At 41.7% G+C, this 16,818-nt stretch overlaps 2 long non-coding RNA genes across 3 annotated transcripts in view; one reads left to right on the forward strand and one right to left on the reverse strand.

Annotated features, from left to right (window-relative positions):
- The window catches only part of LOC128085768 (uncharacterized), a 195,143-nt gene that overhangs the window by 99,182 nt on the left and 79,143 nt on the right, over positions 1 to 16,818 (forward strand). The gene's annotated exons all lie outside the window — the stretch shown is intronic.
- Positions 4,614 to 7,507, reverse strand: LOC128085766 (uncharacterized). Its single transcript, XR_008209080.1, has 3 exons — positions 7,245 to 7,507; positions 5,208 to 5,274; positions 4,614 to 4,983 (listed from the first exon to the last, which is right to left on the reverse strand). It is a non-coding gene; the product is annotated as an uncharacterized LOC128085766 (long non-coding RNA).

Raw genomic sequence — 16,818 nt, forward strand, 5'->3', positions numbered from 1 at the left:
TCTCTTTCTTCCCCCCCCCCCCCCCCGCCCCCCCTCCTTCTGTCTTTCTTTCTGTCTTTCTTTTCATCCACATATTTTGACATCTTCTTGAGTGCCTCTCAAAAATGCTGAGTCTGCACGTGGGCTTCCTGAATGTGCAACTGCAGTAGCAACAGTGAAAAGGAAGTTTCTCACCCTCCTAAACTCGTTACTCACTCAGCTCTGAGGACTGCTATCTGTATATATTAATCAACATTGGTCACTGCATTTCTTTCCCTTTTTCCTTGTCCTTATATCCAGTTGATTTTCTTGAATTCATTCTCCTTTGTCTTTGCTGGCTCTTTTCTGTTTTTGCTATCCCTGTTGTTTTCTGATTCTTCATATTGCAGTAAATCATTCTTCCTTCTACTGTACTCTCAATCACTTTCAAGAATACCCTCTACACTTATTCCCTTACCTACTTGGGGTTTTACTGAAATCTGTAATAAAATACCTGAAGAGAACTGTAAACAAAACCCAGACACATAATTTAGAGCAACTCATTCCCTATCACTGTAGCACCCTGTTTACACAAGCATTACTCTTCTGAGCAAGTTGCCTACCTATACAACTTTCTACATGCTGTTGGTACTGTATGTAATTTCACCAACTGCTGTCCATATCTCCCTAATGATATATTGTGCATTACGTGAAGTCACAGCTCAGTGGGTCTAGAGCCTCTGGTTTGGTGGAATTATTATTAATAATCCAGTGAAAAGCTTTCCCGCAATGAAGTTACCTTGTCTGATCTCTCTTTTACAATGTAAGTGGAGTCTCTTGTCTACTTATATTCCACAAAGAGAACTATATCATTCTCTGATAAAATGACTCTAGCAATTTTTTCCCCAATAAATTGACTGCGTGACATCATTAACTTCCTGCACGTTCCGTGTGGCCATAAATAACCACCACTTACACATGGAAAATGGCAGAAGAGCCATTTTTCTGATGAGCCAGGCACTGTTACAAAATGAAAAGGAAAAAAAAAAAAAAGACTTATTAATTTTACATTAATTAAACCAGTATTTTAACAATAACATCATCGTCCCCCTGTTTTCCTCCACAGTAAATAGATTCCCTCATTGTGATAAACTGCCCGGCCTTTGGTCTCATAGCTTATCCACTTGGGAGCTGACTTATTGCTTCATAAAACAGAGGGATGATTATATAATCACTTAATTAAATGTTGTACTCAGTCACTGCCGAGCTATTCCTGAAATGCATTTGGCATCTGGGCTTGCTAGACAAATTTAAACATTGGAAGAATTATATTTTTCAGATGTGCTTCTTTAAAGATTATTATTTCCAGTGTTCCTTTGTCTGTGTGGTCTGGTTGCTTTCCACGTGTCAAGCTCAATCCTAATCACAAAGGAGATGAAATGCTCTTTGTGTTCCTATCTGACTTGCAGATTGCTGTTAGATTCTTGCTGTTACCATTTTGGAACTGTTTTTCTTGTTTCTGTCTGCAAAGCACTCAGAGGGAAAGAGCCCTCATTCATTTATTTGGCAACTCTGTTCTGATTCGGGACCTTACCAAAGACTACTGAATTACTGTTACGAGCTGTGCATTGTGCATGGGAAGGAAAAACCTGGCAATTACCAAAGCCCTTGGTGAATCCCCTCCTGCAAGCAATGCCTGGAGAAGTGCTGGACTTCTCCCTTAGCAACAACAAATACCAATGCTAGCATGCATTTGTGAAATATGGTCCAGCTGGTGTAGGTCCCCACGCTGCAGAGGGCATCACATATCCCTGAGAGGTCCTGCAGCCTCTGAGCCTCACCCTGATAGACTGCATGGGTTTCACCATGGGGCTCACCCAGGGCAAGTGAAATGCTGACTGTGAGACTATGCATCTAAATTACATGAACATAGACCAGGAAGACATGACAGGCACATTTGGGAGGCCAGAAAAATGAAGATGCTTGCACACAAAACTTCTAATTTTCCTCATTTCATTCATTCTGTCCCACATCTCCCTGTTCCTAAGAGCAGTGGGAACCAAGCACGCTCCAGAAAGTCAGAATATTTTTTTGTTGGTGGTGGTCCTTTACAAGGTGTCTGTTTCTTCTCTCCTACCAGGAGGGAGAAGCAGCTCAACTTGTAAGGCTTTCCACTGCCCTTTTCCAGCTTTGGTGTTGCCTCATGATCCAGCCTGTGAGTTGAGCTGCAGAAACCAGGGAACTCTTTTCATCATCACAATCTCACTTCAGTAAATGTAACTGCAGGGTCCAACTCAGTTTCCTGCCAGCTCTGATAGAACTCTCACTGTTAATGTCTGTGAGAGCAAGATCAGATCAGTGCAAGGAAACAAGACAGAAAGTGGAGGCTTTCTTCAACATCAATCATTTTGCTGGCATAGAAAGAAAACACAGGAATCTTTGCTCTCTCTGTTCCCACTGCTTTTAGGAACAGGGAGACCTTGGACAGAAGGACACTAAAATCATTTATTCTGATATGAAACCTGAACTTCCTTGCAGGTGCTCATTTTCCTTGACAATAGGCAGGTACAGCAATGGAAACTCAGTGATTTCATTGCTGAATTAGACTCAGTATTCCTCTCTATTTCTTTACTCAAAGAATTTTTCAGGGCTGCAAGACTGTGGCTGAGAGGATGAACCATCTTTTCATTAACCTGAATCAGTCATGTTTTGGATCAGTATTGAATATTTTCAAAAATCATTTCCCCTTAATCTTCTTTAATTGTTTCCTTAGGATTAACTACTTTCTATTCTGTCTCGCTTTCCTCTGTGGGAAGATCTATGATGAGCAGTGTGTCTTCTCCTATTATGCATTTGCTTGCAATATAAATTACTTTTCAATCAGATCTTTGCATTTCTAACATCTTCTGTACTGCAGCAGGTGCTTTCCCTAGTGGTTACTTATGTGGACTCTAATGGCATGTCATCTGTCTATGCAGCCACTTCTCTGCCAAATATGTAATAGAGGAATTTTCTACTCGCAGCTTTCAACAGATTTGGTTCTTTAAAGTCTGATGTTTTTTATGTATTTTTTCATAGCTCATTTCACTGGGCTTAGATAAACTAAATAAGGAAGGTTTAAAAAGTCCTTCTGGAAGCCCCATCCTCAAGTTACATCTCTTCCTTTTCTTCAATGTAGCTTCATGAGAGGGTTAGAAACTACTTTTCTTTTGCTTCCTTTTCCTCTTTCTTTGTTTTATTTGAATTATTTTGATAGATTGAGTGGCAGGAGATTTAAAAAAAACAAAACTGATTTATTTATTTATTTATTTATTTATTCATTCATTCATTTATTTATTTGTTTTCACACAACAAATTCTTACAACTGTAAAACTCTGACCTGTGGTTCTGGAGCCCAGGAGTGAAGACAGGTCCCCCTGCCCTGGGTCCTGAGCTCTGCAAGCCTCTGCAGCCCACTCATTTGGGAAGGGTCTTGGGCTGGATGGTCCTTTAGGATGTTTACTCAATAAAAGCCAGGCACAGGGACTGCTCTCCTCTGAAAGAAAGCAGGAGCAATACTGCGGGCATTGCTATCCAAGGGGAATGAGTTCTGCATCCACTCATTGACTTAGTTTCATTGATTTTGGTCCTTCAGTTACTTGCTGGTCTTTCAGTTAGTCAAAGTGAGCCAATCATTTTGACGGCGCTGAGGTCACTCTGCACTGATTTATTTGTATGACCAGAGGCAATGGGACAACTGCTTCTGATCCTGAAGAGTGCTTCATAAGACAACAACAACAAAAAAAACTACAAACAATCAAACAACAAACCAAAGAGAACCCCAAACCAACAGAAGTTTCTAGGGAGAGTGGCTGTAAGGTTGGAGGAAGAACAGAAGTAACAAAATAACAGAACCACATGTGTCTATATATTCCCATATAGGAACATATATATTTCCATTGTGTTCCCATTTTGTTTGTAGCTGTGCTACTGTGATGCCACCAATAACTGCAGCCCTCTTTCACCTTTTCATTCTGATGCTGAATCTCCTGTTCTGACAAGTAAGACACTTCTAAAATAGATTTGAGCTCTACAGGGTGGCAAAACAGAAAGAAAATGTTCCAGTTCTTCCTAACACTAGGAAGCTGCTGCTCTCCCTGTATAGACCACAGAGGTCTGAGGCTGCTCATTCAGATAGGGGTCTGTAGGCTCTGGGCTCTAGCTTTTGCCCAAAGTAATCTATAATGTGGAAAGAGTATGCATCCATGGGATGCTCTGACCTGCCCAAGCATTTGCCTTGTGCATGGGGAGCAACCCCTGGTCACTGGCTGTACAGCTGTCCAATGCCAAGCATTACAAAGGGCAGGTGGGACTGAGATAAGCCACCTGTACATCTGCAGGGAAAGGATGTGGGGAAAAAAAAAGTCTTAGGGGGCTTAATATGAGCTGCAATTGCACAAATATGGGAGTGACTGGGAAGGGAAAAACTGCAGTGGGGCAAGGCTTGGTTTTGATTATCCTCTTCTGTTGCCAGGCTGATTTCTGCTGGGTTGAATTTCCCACTGCTTGAAATTTATGCTTCCAAGCTGCATTTTTACTGGACACCAGGGTGTAAAGAACTGGGCTGAGGCTCTCAACAATAAAAATGAGAGATAGATGTAAAGACACTGGCTTTATTTATTCTTTCACCAAAGCCTTAGGCTGTTCTGCTCCAAATCTGCTTTTTTTTTTTTTTTTTTTTTTTTTTCATACTCACGTATTTAATGGAAGTACATGAATACAGTATGTATCAGAAAAAAAACCTAATTAGCTGGCTCCTCTCTTCCGCTTCACTGTTACCTCTTGGGACAGCGACTTCTATAGGTTTTGAAAGGCTGTAACACAACACAGTACAACGGGATGCTTGTAAAGCAAAGATTCCTCTTGGTTCAGAGGCAAAAGTTCAGGGCCAGAAGGACCCGCTTTGTGTTACCATTTACATGCTTTTACAGCTTTATCTCGTAATTACTGTTGTTTTTTCTTTTTTTTTCAAATACGTGGCAGCAGCTATAAAACAAACAGAAACCAAGAAACAAAGAAACAAAACAAAGAATCAAAAACCCCATAACCAAACAACCCCAACCCTCCAGCCCCTTACCATCCCCACCAAAAAACAAAACAAAGCAAAAAAACAACCCAAAACAAAACAAAACCAATGAAACAAAGCAAAATAAAACCACAGAGGTATATAAATTCAGTGTACCAGAGAAAGAAAGGCAATTCCAACATACCCCAGGTGGTGGAGCTACTCCATTGCCGGTGAGAGCACAGTGCTGCTTAAGTTTTACCTGATGAGCTCTGCAGAAAAGAATCATTGTCACCAGAGAAAGTCCCCTTTGCCATCACACCCCATATCTACTCTTTCCAGGCTGAAGAGCGTAAATCAGTGCGCATTACTTTCCATGTGTCTTCTCCAGGCAAAATTTTGGACTCTTCAGTGTATGCTGTCTTTCTTCCAGAAAAAAATACAACTTGTCTTTGCTTCTGCTTTTTCCCATAGCTCCTTAGTGAGTTATATGCAGGACAAAGTGCATTTGGTTCTGCTAATGACAACATCAATACTGCATCAGAACTTTCCTTGATAGCAATTGTAAATATTTTTTGTGCAAAGGGATTGCCATAATTTGGCTTTTCTTTATAATACACATGAGATCTGTGAAAATACGTATTTTGAGTTGTGGTTTTAAGCACTCCATATTAGGATGTCTTCTAAGGGAAAACTTTTCTCAAAATAATTTAATTTCTGTCTGTAATAGTAGGAAACAAGGAAAAGAAAATGTCAAGTTGGTTACTGTCACTGTTACCTTCCTCAGTTTTAGTCTTTCAGAGAGCCCAGCTGCTGGTGTCTGCTTGTAAAGGTGCAACAGAAAAAAAGAAGGAAAAATGTCTTCTCAGTAAGGGTGGTGAGGCTTTTGACCGGGCTGCCCACAGAGGTGGTGTGGTCATCCTCCCTGGGGCTGCTCAAGGACAGATACGGCACTGAGGGACATGGTCAGTGGGCATGGTGGGGATGGGTTGATGGACTGGATGATTTTAGTGGTCTTTTCCAACTGTAACAATTCTGTAATTTTACAGAGGCATATGACAGTGAGCTGCAGGCTCACTTCCCATCATCAGCTAATGGGAGACACTCTTGGTGAACCAAAGAGAGATTAAATGCTTCAGACAGCATAGGTGGAGGCAGGCCTTCCACGTGGTCCAAAGGTCATGCAGAGCTGGATGCAGGCTGTTTTGTACCATATCACATCCCAGAAGACCTGCGAGATATCACATCACTGCAGCTCTTCTCTGGGGCAGCCAGAAAACTCTGGGGTACCTGCCTACCTCCTTGTTAGCTGTTACTAGGATTTATACTGTCATCTGGGGAATGAGCTCAGATGACTCTGGGGATTGGATATGGGATGTTAACTTTTCATCTTCAAGTCACCTCACAGCTGCTGGATGGGACTACAGCGTGTGTGACATGGTCTAAGGAGGAGGCACAGTCCCATACTACATGCCCATGTACATACCAGTGAACTCTGTGCAATTAGTACTAATTGACCCTCCCTTTGGAAACCACTGTTGAGCAGCCTAAGTGGCCACATACATAGACCTGAATTGCTGTACATCTCTCTTAATAAAACTTGGGTATTTGGCTTGAAAAATCCATTTTGGAGCCTTGGTTTGAAAAGGTTAAGCACGCCCTGCAGCCAATTTCATGCCTTCCTTAAGTGTCAACATTTGGCTGGTCAAATAATTGGGCAAAAAAAGACTGGATAATTTCCAGTGAGTTTATAGGACAGATGCTCTGAAAGCCTTCTACCTCCCCCATCAGGCTGCCCTGCCATGTGTATAAAAATGAGCAGATATAAGTGCTAATTAAAAAAATACACCAAAGAAACAAGATAAAACAAGCTCCATCCTCTTATGCTAGTTATCTGGACTGCAATATAGAACCTTAAAAATACCATTCCTTGAAGTGTACTCTCTGTGCTTACTGAGTACATTCTGCCCAGCTCAGGATCCCAAGGCTTCCCTAGCCTCTCCATCCCATAAAAACACATTTTTTTTCAAAGGCATCTGAATAAGGTGGTTCAGCATTCTGAAAAAAATGGTATTCTCTTTCACAGTTAATTTTGTGGTTGCTGAAGGTAAGGAGAAAACAGACTTTGAAATCCACTACTGAAACACAACAGGCACCCCACTATGCTCTCTCACCCCAGTACATTGCATCAGGTAAATTATTTTGGGCATCATTTTGTTGATCAGCCTCACTTGGCACTCACCTGCAGCCTGAGCAAATGCCCACTGCTGTCCATAGCATTCAGAAAACTCTTCCATGAAGGCTATGGTGTGTCCTGGCCCCGGCTCCCCTTCGAGAGAGGCAAAATGGACCTCACTCCTTGGAGTGAACCAGGCTGGATTCGATAGTGCCTGGGCTCAAACTACTGCATCTTTCATTGGGTTTACTCTGGGTTACATTGGGTTGCCAGTCAGGAACTCCAGAGTCCTGTGGTTTATCTGCAACTCCTTCAGCTCCTGACAGCATGCCTTGGGCAGATCACTTCAGTTCACAGCGCCTTTAATCCCTCTCCTTTTTCACACCAAGGTCAGGCATAGCAGCTGATGGCCTTTTGCTCTGAGGGCCCGTTCCTTACAGCGTACGACTGAAGTGCCTGACAGATCTATATGCCGCTATCACAGAGTTCTGGCTACTGTTTTATGTACACTTATTTATATATATTTATTACTATTTCATTTAATGTTTGTTCAGCTTCTGTTACATTTCTTTTCAAGGCAAATTGAAATATATTTGAAATTATTACCATTAGTACCCGTGACCAAGAAGGCAGTGTTACATACTGACATAGTTATGAAATTTCCTCAGTTCATATGAGGTGAAGGTTAATTTTAGACTGCAGGAAAAGTACCAGAGCCCTTAAAACAGTATGGAAGAATGTTACCAGATGAAAAATTGTAAATTTAAACCATGATTTCAGTCATGTCTTTCTGGACTACTTTAATACTAGATTTTTTTTTCTTGCCTGCAAGCCTGCCAGAGGATTTCACAGCAATCACACTCACTTCCAAGGAAGTCATTCTTTCTTAGCTTAGCAATAAGGGCTGTTTCTCAAGGTTTGTGAAGATACTGTGCATAAGGAAAAGAGACCTGATCCTAAAAAAAAAAAAAAAGAAAAAAACATCCATTTTGTTGTTTTTAAAATAGTGGTATAACTGCTGATAAACCATCATGTTATCATGTTGGTATGAACACAATGTGCTGTGTTGTTTTGACACTTCTGGACGTGTTTCTTCATTCCCTCTGAGCTTTGTTATGTCACTGTCAAAATAGCTGCTGGTAGCAAATTTTATGACTTGTATGGCAAAGGCTGCAGTGCCACGGAGATGAACAAAGGATGGATCAAATCAAAGACAATCCATCTTCCCTCCTCAGGACTGCACTCACCCTTCCTTCTCTCCTTGGCAAACTCTGAGGCTCTGTGGCAGAGCATTGCACTGCTGCAGGAACCACAGCCACACTAATGCTGAGCTGGATGCCTTTATACACTGTTCATCCTTGTGAGGGTACTCTTGATGCAGCTGTGATTCACTGGATCTAATTTAGCAGGGTCAGTGTACAGGAAATTGTGAAAAATAAAGCTAGCTTTACGCTTTATGTTTTATCTTTGTTTTTTGAGTGAGCTCCCACTGATTTAAAAAGAATCGGTGGATGTTCACTGTTTTTGAAACCAGGTTGCAGACTCATCTGCATGCATTGCCTAGTCACAGAGACCAAACAATATGATTTTTTTTTATCACTCCTGCACAAATGATCATCAACCCATATTTTCCTGCAATATTTAGGATTTCTTTTAAGCAATACCCACTGCATTGATTCAGGACAGACCCCAGGCACTTTTCTCACGCAAGGTAGACTCCCATAGTCTCCCCTTGGAACAGCAGCAGTGCTGTAGCCTCCTAAAAGTAGCTGTGCCTTTCCTTAAGCTGGCATGTAGGTTAGGAGGACTGTCATCTTTCCCAGCTGCTTTAGCCTATCACGGGGGACAGGGCATGCTTTTTGGGATAAGGCATAAAGAAAAGCAAAAGATAGGTATAACTGGGAGGTCAGCCATGCAAACGTATCTTTTGTCGTGAGTTGTATAGTGGAATACTCTGCATGCTGTTTCATTGTTGTGTTTGTCTTCTTGAGTTGAAAGAACTTAAAGTATAGAGATAGAGAAAAGCTGGAAGTGGCCAAGGACATTCATGCAAATGCTCAGCTGGTGGAAAGTGCTTAAGACCAGTCAGCAAAAAGTCCTTGTGTCCTGCAAGGCTTTTCTGCCTCTCCTCAATTTACACGTATCAACAAACAGCCTATGCATGAAAGCAAACCAAGTATATCTAGGGGATAATGATAGTCACATTAGCCATCATCAGTGAACGTGTGCATTTGTGAGCAGCTAACCAAAACCTTAATGCCTCCTAATGCCTGGATACTTGCCTAGACTGCAGCAAGTCACATCCTACAAAAGGCAGCTTAGCAAAGGAGGAAGGACTCCACTTCCCTCCACTTTTCAGCCCATGACAGATTTAAACCATGGAGTTATCTAGTTCCTTTTCTCTCCTTTCTTCCCACTCTGCTCTGCCAAAATGCAATTAGGCAGAGATTCTGCAGGCAGAGGCTACTACTTGCCAGAGAACACATTTGAGGCTGCTTCAGGAGTGAAGACTCTAACAAGGATTTAAAGGGCAACATGTTGCATTAACAAAGGTTAGGTGCTTTGTGTCTGTCATTTTGCATGCACTCAGCTGTTCCCAGGGTGGCTTGAGCTTTGGCAGTTGTTGCCTGCATTATTTCATCAAATGAAATTTGTTTGTGGGGAGGAAAGCAAGGATTTTGGTGCAGCATTGGCTCTGTTGCCCATGCTCAGGCTGGTGGGAGCTGTGCAGGCAGCAGCTATGAGCGCTTGGCGGAGCTGGGCGCTCCCATCCTGGCGGTCACCTTCATGGTAATGGATGGAAAAAAACAGCTGTCACTGCACTGGCAGGACGTAATGAACTCCAAGAGGCATCATGGAGTGTCTGTGGTTTTCAGTAACCGTACCTTCAGTAGTTACTGAGTCCTGAGTAAAACATCAGGAAGATCAAAGACAAGGCTGCATCTCAAATGATGTTGAGAATATCCTGAGAACACAAAACTCACTGATTTCATTTCTGCAGTCCCAAAGAAGTGCTTGCAGGCTCAAGTTATGACAATGTTTGGTCAGTTGAAAATGTATGTGGACAAATGACAAGCAAAAAAATCACACATTGGAACTAGCTGTTCATTTCCTCACATGGAGTACTGATCCTGTTCATGAGGAAGGAAAATCTAATGTGCATCCTGATCTCAAAGGCAGCAGGCTTTGCATCAGCAGTGGCTGTGAAGGTCAGCTCTGGTACAGACCAGATTGCTCTGGGCAGGGAGAAGGGATGGAGTGTACTAGAGTGTAGTATTGTTGGATCCTCTTAAAAATCACATTCACTTTGGTTTGGACTGTGGTGGAAAAATATTAGCAGAAATACAAAACTTCTCAGTAAAACAAAATTGAAGTGTGAGTTGAAGAAGACCATTTTGTTCACCTCTTTCTACTGCAGGTTTCTAGTTTAGGATTCCTGTGCATTACTGTAAATACAAATAATTTATGTGTTCCTATAACACAGAAACAGAGGCATGTTCAGTTTTCTTGGAACATGAACATTTAACATGAACACAAATCCAATTTGCACTTGTACCAAAGAAAATCTGAACTAATAGTCTAGAAGTGTGAAAAGAAATTAAGACCTGACCTATTTAACTCACAGACATTTTCGTGGTGTTATATGACCTGGTGCACGTCTTAAACATTTTTAATATTAAATATTTATACAAACAATAAAAAAATATATGCCGTTCCTTTGTCAAGGCTGTAAGTTCATGATGAATAGAGAATCTTTATTTTCAGTGTACAGGTCAATTGCTGGCTGCCTGCATGCAGGTAGCAAATATGTTCTTGCTAGTTGTTCAGTTAAAATCTAAGAAATGTGAAGAATTTATTGGAATCACCTTTCTACTGCTGGTGGCATCTCTAGTCCCTTGACTTTTTGACCTATTTAGCACTTAACTTTTATCCATCCCAATTTCCATTCCTTATATGCCAATTTTAAGAGTATCTGCAAATACGGATCAGATAGATTGAATTTCTCTTCTATAGTACCCAATTGAAAAATACCATAGAAAGCTGAGGAATGGCCATTGATTTTATAGGGAAGTAAATCTTGTGCAATTTAAGGTAAAGCTCGTGTGAGAGGGAAACAATTTTGCAACCTTAGATGTACAAAAGCACTTACAGCTACAGACTACAAACATCTAAGTCTTTTTCTGAAGAGCCATTTTAGATCTGGGTCCTCAAAAGTATTTAGGCCACCAAAACATTTTGAGAATGTGGAACCTTTCTGAAGGCAAATGGGTTGCCCACAGGGGAAAATGCTATTTAATACACAGATGCAATTATCTACTTACTTGTGGGTTAGCCTTCATCCTTTAGCAAGGTGACAGATCCTTGCCAAATGAAGGTGATTTAACATGTACATAGAAAACATAAATTTTGGCTACTTTTTTCCTCCTTTCAGCATAGCTCTGCCCAAGCTGACTTACCTAGGATACTGTAGGAACACAGTGCCACGTGCTGTTTGTACAACGGCATCATATGCACAGTGACATGATATGAAACTTCTCACAACTTTTTTACTTTCGACCAGTTCTCTGTCTGTTAACGCTGCTTGCAAATTCACTTGCCTGGAAAATCAGTGGAGCTATTTGAGGTGAAGTTTTGCTTCTTCTGTAACACTGAAATAGTCTAATGGTTGTATCCCAGGCCATTTCACAAATAACTGTATGAAAGTGCCTCTGTGGAGGTAAGCAGAAAGAGAATTGTATAAATCAGAACTAAAATAGATGTAAAGAGCATCTGAGCTCCCCCCATTCCCACCACAGTTCTGAATTAACATTTTCCCCTACAAGTGCTTTAGAGCTGAAGTGGATCTGTAAAGATGGGGCATGAGTTTCAATTAATATCCATTCCCTCATGAGCAGAGGTCTCTATGCAGAGCTTTTCCATCAGTAATAGTGTGGGCAGAGTCAAGAGCAGATCAGAGCATGGGAGATTCTTTCAGAGATGTCTCTGCATTTGGATTCCTCACCATTCTCATGAGAGCATATTCTGCTCTCAGTTCCTTCTGTGGGGATCTACAGAACTTATTTGGAAATTAAGGCAACATCTGTGATTTACAATCAGACCAGGTTGTGGTCCATGCACGCTCTGTTACCAACACCTTCCTTTGAATTGCCGAAAGAGAGGCATTCTACTCTGATTCCAATGTTAATCCTTCACTAGTTTTTTCACTAGTCTGTATTACTTCAGTGACAGCAAAAGTTGTGGTTTTGGTCAGTTTTGACATTGCCCAGGGCTGCACAAGGGCCCATTCTGTTGAGCAGCAGAGCATTACTGCCCAGCTAGCCAGAGAGTGCCTCACTGCTCTAAAAGTGGGAAGTGGCACTCAGTCCAGCTGCTGTTGACTCAGGTTCCAGAGAAACAGCACAGAAGGCTTCTGCTTTGGTAATTCAGCCTAGCACCTCTACATGCTTATCCCCTCTATGCGAGCCAAGGCTTCCTCTTCAGTGAAGAATCAGGGGATTTGACAAGTTAGTCCAAAATAGTCCCTTAAGCCAAAGCAAAACTCACATTTCTCTGAAAATCAAGTGCTAAATCTGTTTTCTCCCAGCCTTGGTCAGGCAGTCTCAGCCCAGGACAGTTGATGCTGTTCCCATCACATAACAGATCTGTACCTTCTTTTTCACTCTGCTCTGTGCCCACCCTGTTTATCTCTTCTGAACTGCATATTGTTTCCACTTTAACAGCTCCTGCCAGCTGTTTTCTTTTGGTACCTTTTATTGCAGATAGAATTTCAAGGGCTTCCAGGGGAAGTTGCTGAAAGCACTGCAGCTCTCGGACTCACTTCAAAGTAACTTTCATCATTTTTCATGCACTGTTTTTAGGACTCCTCTTCTGTTCTTTCCCCAAAACAGATTCTCTCAAAGATCACACTGGGAGATAGCACTATTTATGGCACTTCAGCAGGAGACATCATGTTTTTTGTCTGATTTGGACATATCCACTGTCCTGTAAAGGTTAACAACAGAGAGATTTCCTCCCCCTCTCACTTGTATTTATTGTTGGTGGGATTTTTTTTCCAGAGGAATGGATAGGAGGGAAGGTTACTGCTGGAATTTAGCCACCAGAAGCCTGAGGGTCAACTTTAATTTAGTCGAACCTCCCATCATTAAAAAGATTGCAGCTTCTGCACTGGACCAGACAGACCTATCTGTGGGAGGCCCTGGCTTCACACCAGTGCTAATTGTGGCTGAATTATTCTTACAGGCTGTGAGGTTTTGCTGCTGAACTTAGAGGAGTGATAACCCATCAGTTTCGCAATTATCTCTGGCTGGAGAGCAGGAGGGAAAAGAAAATTCCTGCCTGATCAATGGAGAGCAGTCCACTGTCATCATCATGCTGATTTTGCCTAGGGTAGGCCTGCTGCCCTGAGGAGCTGGAGGCTGTGTCCTGAAGTGGGGCGGGTGGAAAGAGGACAGTGTCTTGAAAATGAAGGGTTGAATGGCTATGTTGGGTGGGAGAGGCTAGAATAAATGAACAAAAACACAATAAATAGCAAAAACATTATATACAGACCTGTGTATTTAAATCTTTCTGCTTGATAGATGTTCAAAATCCACCTGGACAAGGCCCTGACTTTGAGCAGGAGGTTGGACTAGGTGGTCTTCAGCAGTCTGATCTGTTTTCTATCTGATCTGTAAGCCACAGATACTCCAGTATTACAAAAGAGGCTAGATCTGGCTTGGTAAGCTTGTGAGAGTTCTCACCATATTACCATCTGCACAGGACAGAAAGTGGCAATGGTAGGGAACAGTGAAATAGTGAACAGCAAACAGTGTGGAGCCCTCCCTTCCACTTTTACGTCCAGATCTGAATAAGGAGTCATTGGCCATTCCCTCAGTCCTTGCGTCGTGATTCTTAAATAAATAAGTGGGAAGCGACCTCCATTTGTCCCTGCTTCTCCACTATTCAAAGAATGAGCTTAACAATTACAGAACATCTTGATATTATAGCTACCAAATGTTCCTGAATGATATTGCCCGCACACCTAGGTGGAAGGCTGCCAAACACATCGTAGGTATGTTTTTTTCTTTTAGCATGTAAGACTGAAGGTCATATTCAAGTTAGTTGCTGGACTTGTGCCTTTGGGACACTCTCTTTAGGTTATGTGAAAAACAAAAACCTTTTCCTGAATTACAGCTGCAAAGAAAGGGATGGAAACTTTGAGCTGAGTTTGAGATGGTTTCCAAGCTGTTTGCTAGCATGGGAAGGTGGGGTTGTGATGTGATAAAGGAGATGAATATGAAAGGAAGTCCAGCCTGCTCTGTGGGTTTGGAGTTTCTGCACTGCATTTAAAGCTTGATATGGAGTTATTCTGTGCCTCCTGCTAGCTCTCTCTCTGGAGTAGCTATTATACTATTTGGGAATACAGTTTTACAGCCTGCTTTGTAAAGTACATAAAAGTTTTCACCTCTAAGTGTCAAACACAGTTTTTTTTTTATCATTAATAAAATGATGAAATCCACATTATTCTGTATTTTTCCTCTTAGTATAAACTCAGAGCAACCCACGTTTTACTGTTTGCCAGTCTGAAACAATCTGCTTCAGAAGAACCTCTGGCAGAAAATAACCACATTTTCTTGCTATATAATCCCCACATACACTAGAGGATACAGATTACTGCAACACTCTTCTTGCATAAATAAACAGTTGCGGGCAAAATATTACACAAAAGTTGATGAAATTCTCAGAAACTATAAGCACATATTATGAATAATGAGGCTTCTCCCAAGGGAAGGCAACAGGAGTATCATACTGGCAAATCTATCACATCATTGGAGTATGACAATTCTAAGAAAGACATATTCTAGGATACACCAGTATATTAAAAGAGGAAGCCTATGGCGATTGTAGAGACTCCAAGAGCTTGTAGCCTAAGGCTTACTGTGATTGCAAGGAAAAATGATCTTGTCTTCAATTTCTCAAGATACAAACCAAATGCTTTACAAATTGGTCACATTCCATTTAGCTCATATTAATCTACATCATGTTGCCTGGGGCATCAAAAACAGGTTTTTGTTATATTTTTCTTTTTTCCTTTTAGACTAGATCTCTTTTTTTTGTTGTTATGAAATATGCTGAAAGCTGTACAAGAGACAGTCCCAAATGTGCTCCTCATTACCAGTATACTCTGTACAGTAATGTCTATGCAGTCGTGCTAGTATGTTTTGCTTCAAGTTCATGTAAATCAGGCTTCTAGCTTAGATAATTTCAACTGTATTAGCACTGTAAGAGCTTTGGTCAATAGAAGAAATGCATTGGAGAGTCCAGCATTGCTTTTTCTGACTCAGAAGATATAGAGATCCCTTAAATTTAACAACAAGCTCATTAACTGCCATGTGTAGAGACAGTTTATCATGAATTTCCAGCAATCATAATGTAGATCATGCAACATGCAATTATTCAGCCTCCAAAGAGCAATCTTTTGGACTGGAAGGTAAGCACTTTTCCTCTAAATAGCTTCTCTGTGAAACACTGTGAAGCATTCACTGAAAGTTGGATTAAATATTTCAGACTAATAAGAAAGTTTTTAAGTCATTTTAGGATTAACCTGCCATATTTTGTATGCTTGGGGGAAAAAAAATCGTGCTCTCCTTCATGCCAGGGAAAATAGAGAGATCCTCCTAACCTTGCCTTTTGGACAGTAAAATACCTGACACAATGAGCTTAGCTCTGTATTGAGGAAAGCATTTCTTCTTGCTGTACCAGCTGGGATTTCTCTTTGGTGCAATCAGAGAAGCAAGATCTCCCTGTCAGAGGCCCTCCTCTCAAGGCCTGGGCAAGTCAAAGATAGTCCTGGTACTCTCCTTTCTTACCAACCCTTTCCAAACCTCTTCAACTTGATGATATTCAATCAGGTTTCTCGATTCTATAGAAAATGACTTCTGGTGGAGGAGCCAGCATGGGAGCGCCTCTGCTGTTGGTCAGACATCCCCTTTGGAGGATCCCAGGGGACATGAGTGGCTTTCCTAAGGTGCTGTGAAACACATTCATCTGAATAACCCCTTAGAAATGGATAGGCTCTGATTCGGCCTTTAAGGTGAGTGCTGACGTGCCCTCAGGCTTTTCACACCACCAACAGCTCCATTTGTCCCTCTGGAGGGCTTGGTGGCTTACACCTGTCTCAGCATGGAGGGAAGCAGGGAGGTGTGTGAGGACCCAGTGCTCCTGGGACAGCCCAGGAGGGGCAGACATACCCCCTGACTTTGTGAGCATTATTATATTTTTTCCATAATGCATCCTGAGACAAAAATTGACCAAAGGACATGCCAAGTGGTAGCTGAAATCATGTATGGAGTCAGCACACACCCTTTTACAAGCCCTGTCCTGACTGAATCCCCAGTCATCTCCCTGAACACTGGATGGAACATGAGGGAAGAACCAGGCTTGTCCTGTGCGTGCTCAGCCCCTCAGTGTGACAAGACATATTTGCTTTAAACCCAAGCAAAACTTTCACTTGCTCACTGCTTCTTGATAAAACCGTACATGAAACAGTCATCACCACAGATATGAACAGATGCAGATAGGAAAATGGAAACAGCAGCAAACATTATGCGCCTCCCAGAGCGGTGCTCCTGTCGCTGCCCGTGTCACATCTGTGTTTTTG

This window comes from Tympanuchus pallidicinctus, unplaced genomic scaffold (genome assembly GCF_026119805.1).
Source record: "Tympanuchus pallidicinctus isolate F22 unplaced genomic scaffold, pur_lepc_1.0 scaffold3, whole genome shotgun sequence".
NCBI lineage: Eukaryota > Metazoa > Chordata > Aves > Galliformes > Phasianidae > Tympanuchus > Tympanuchus pallidicinctus.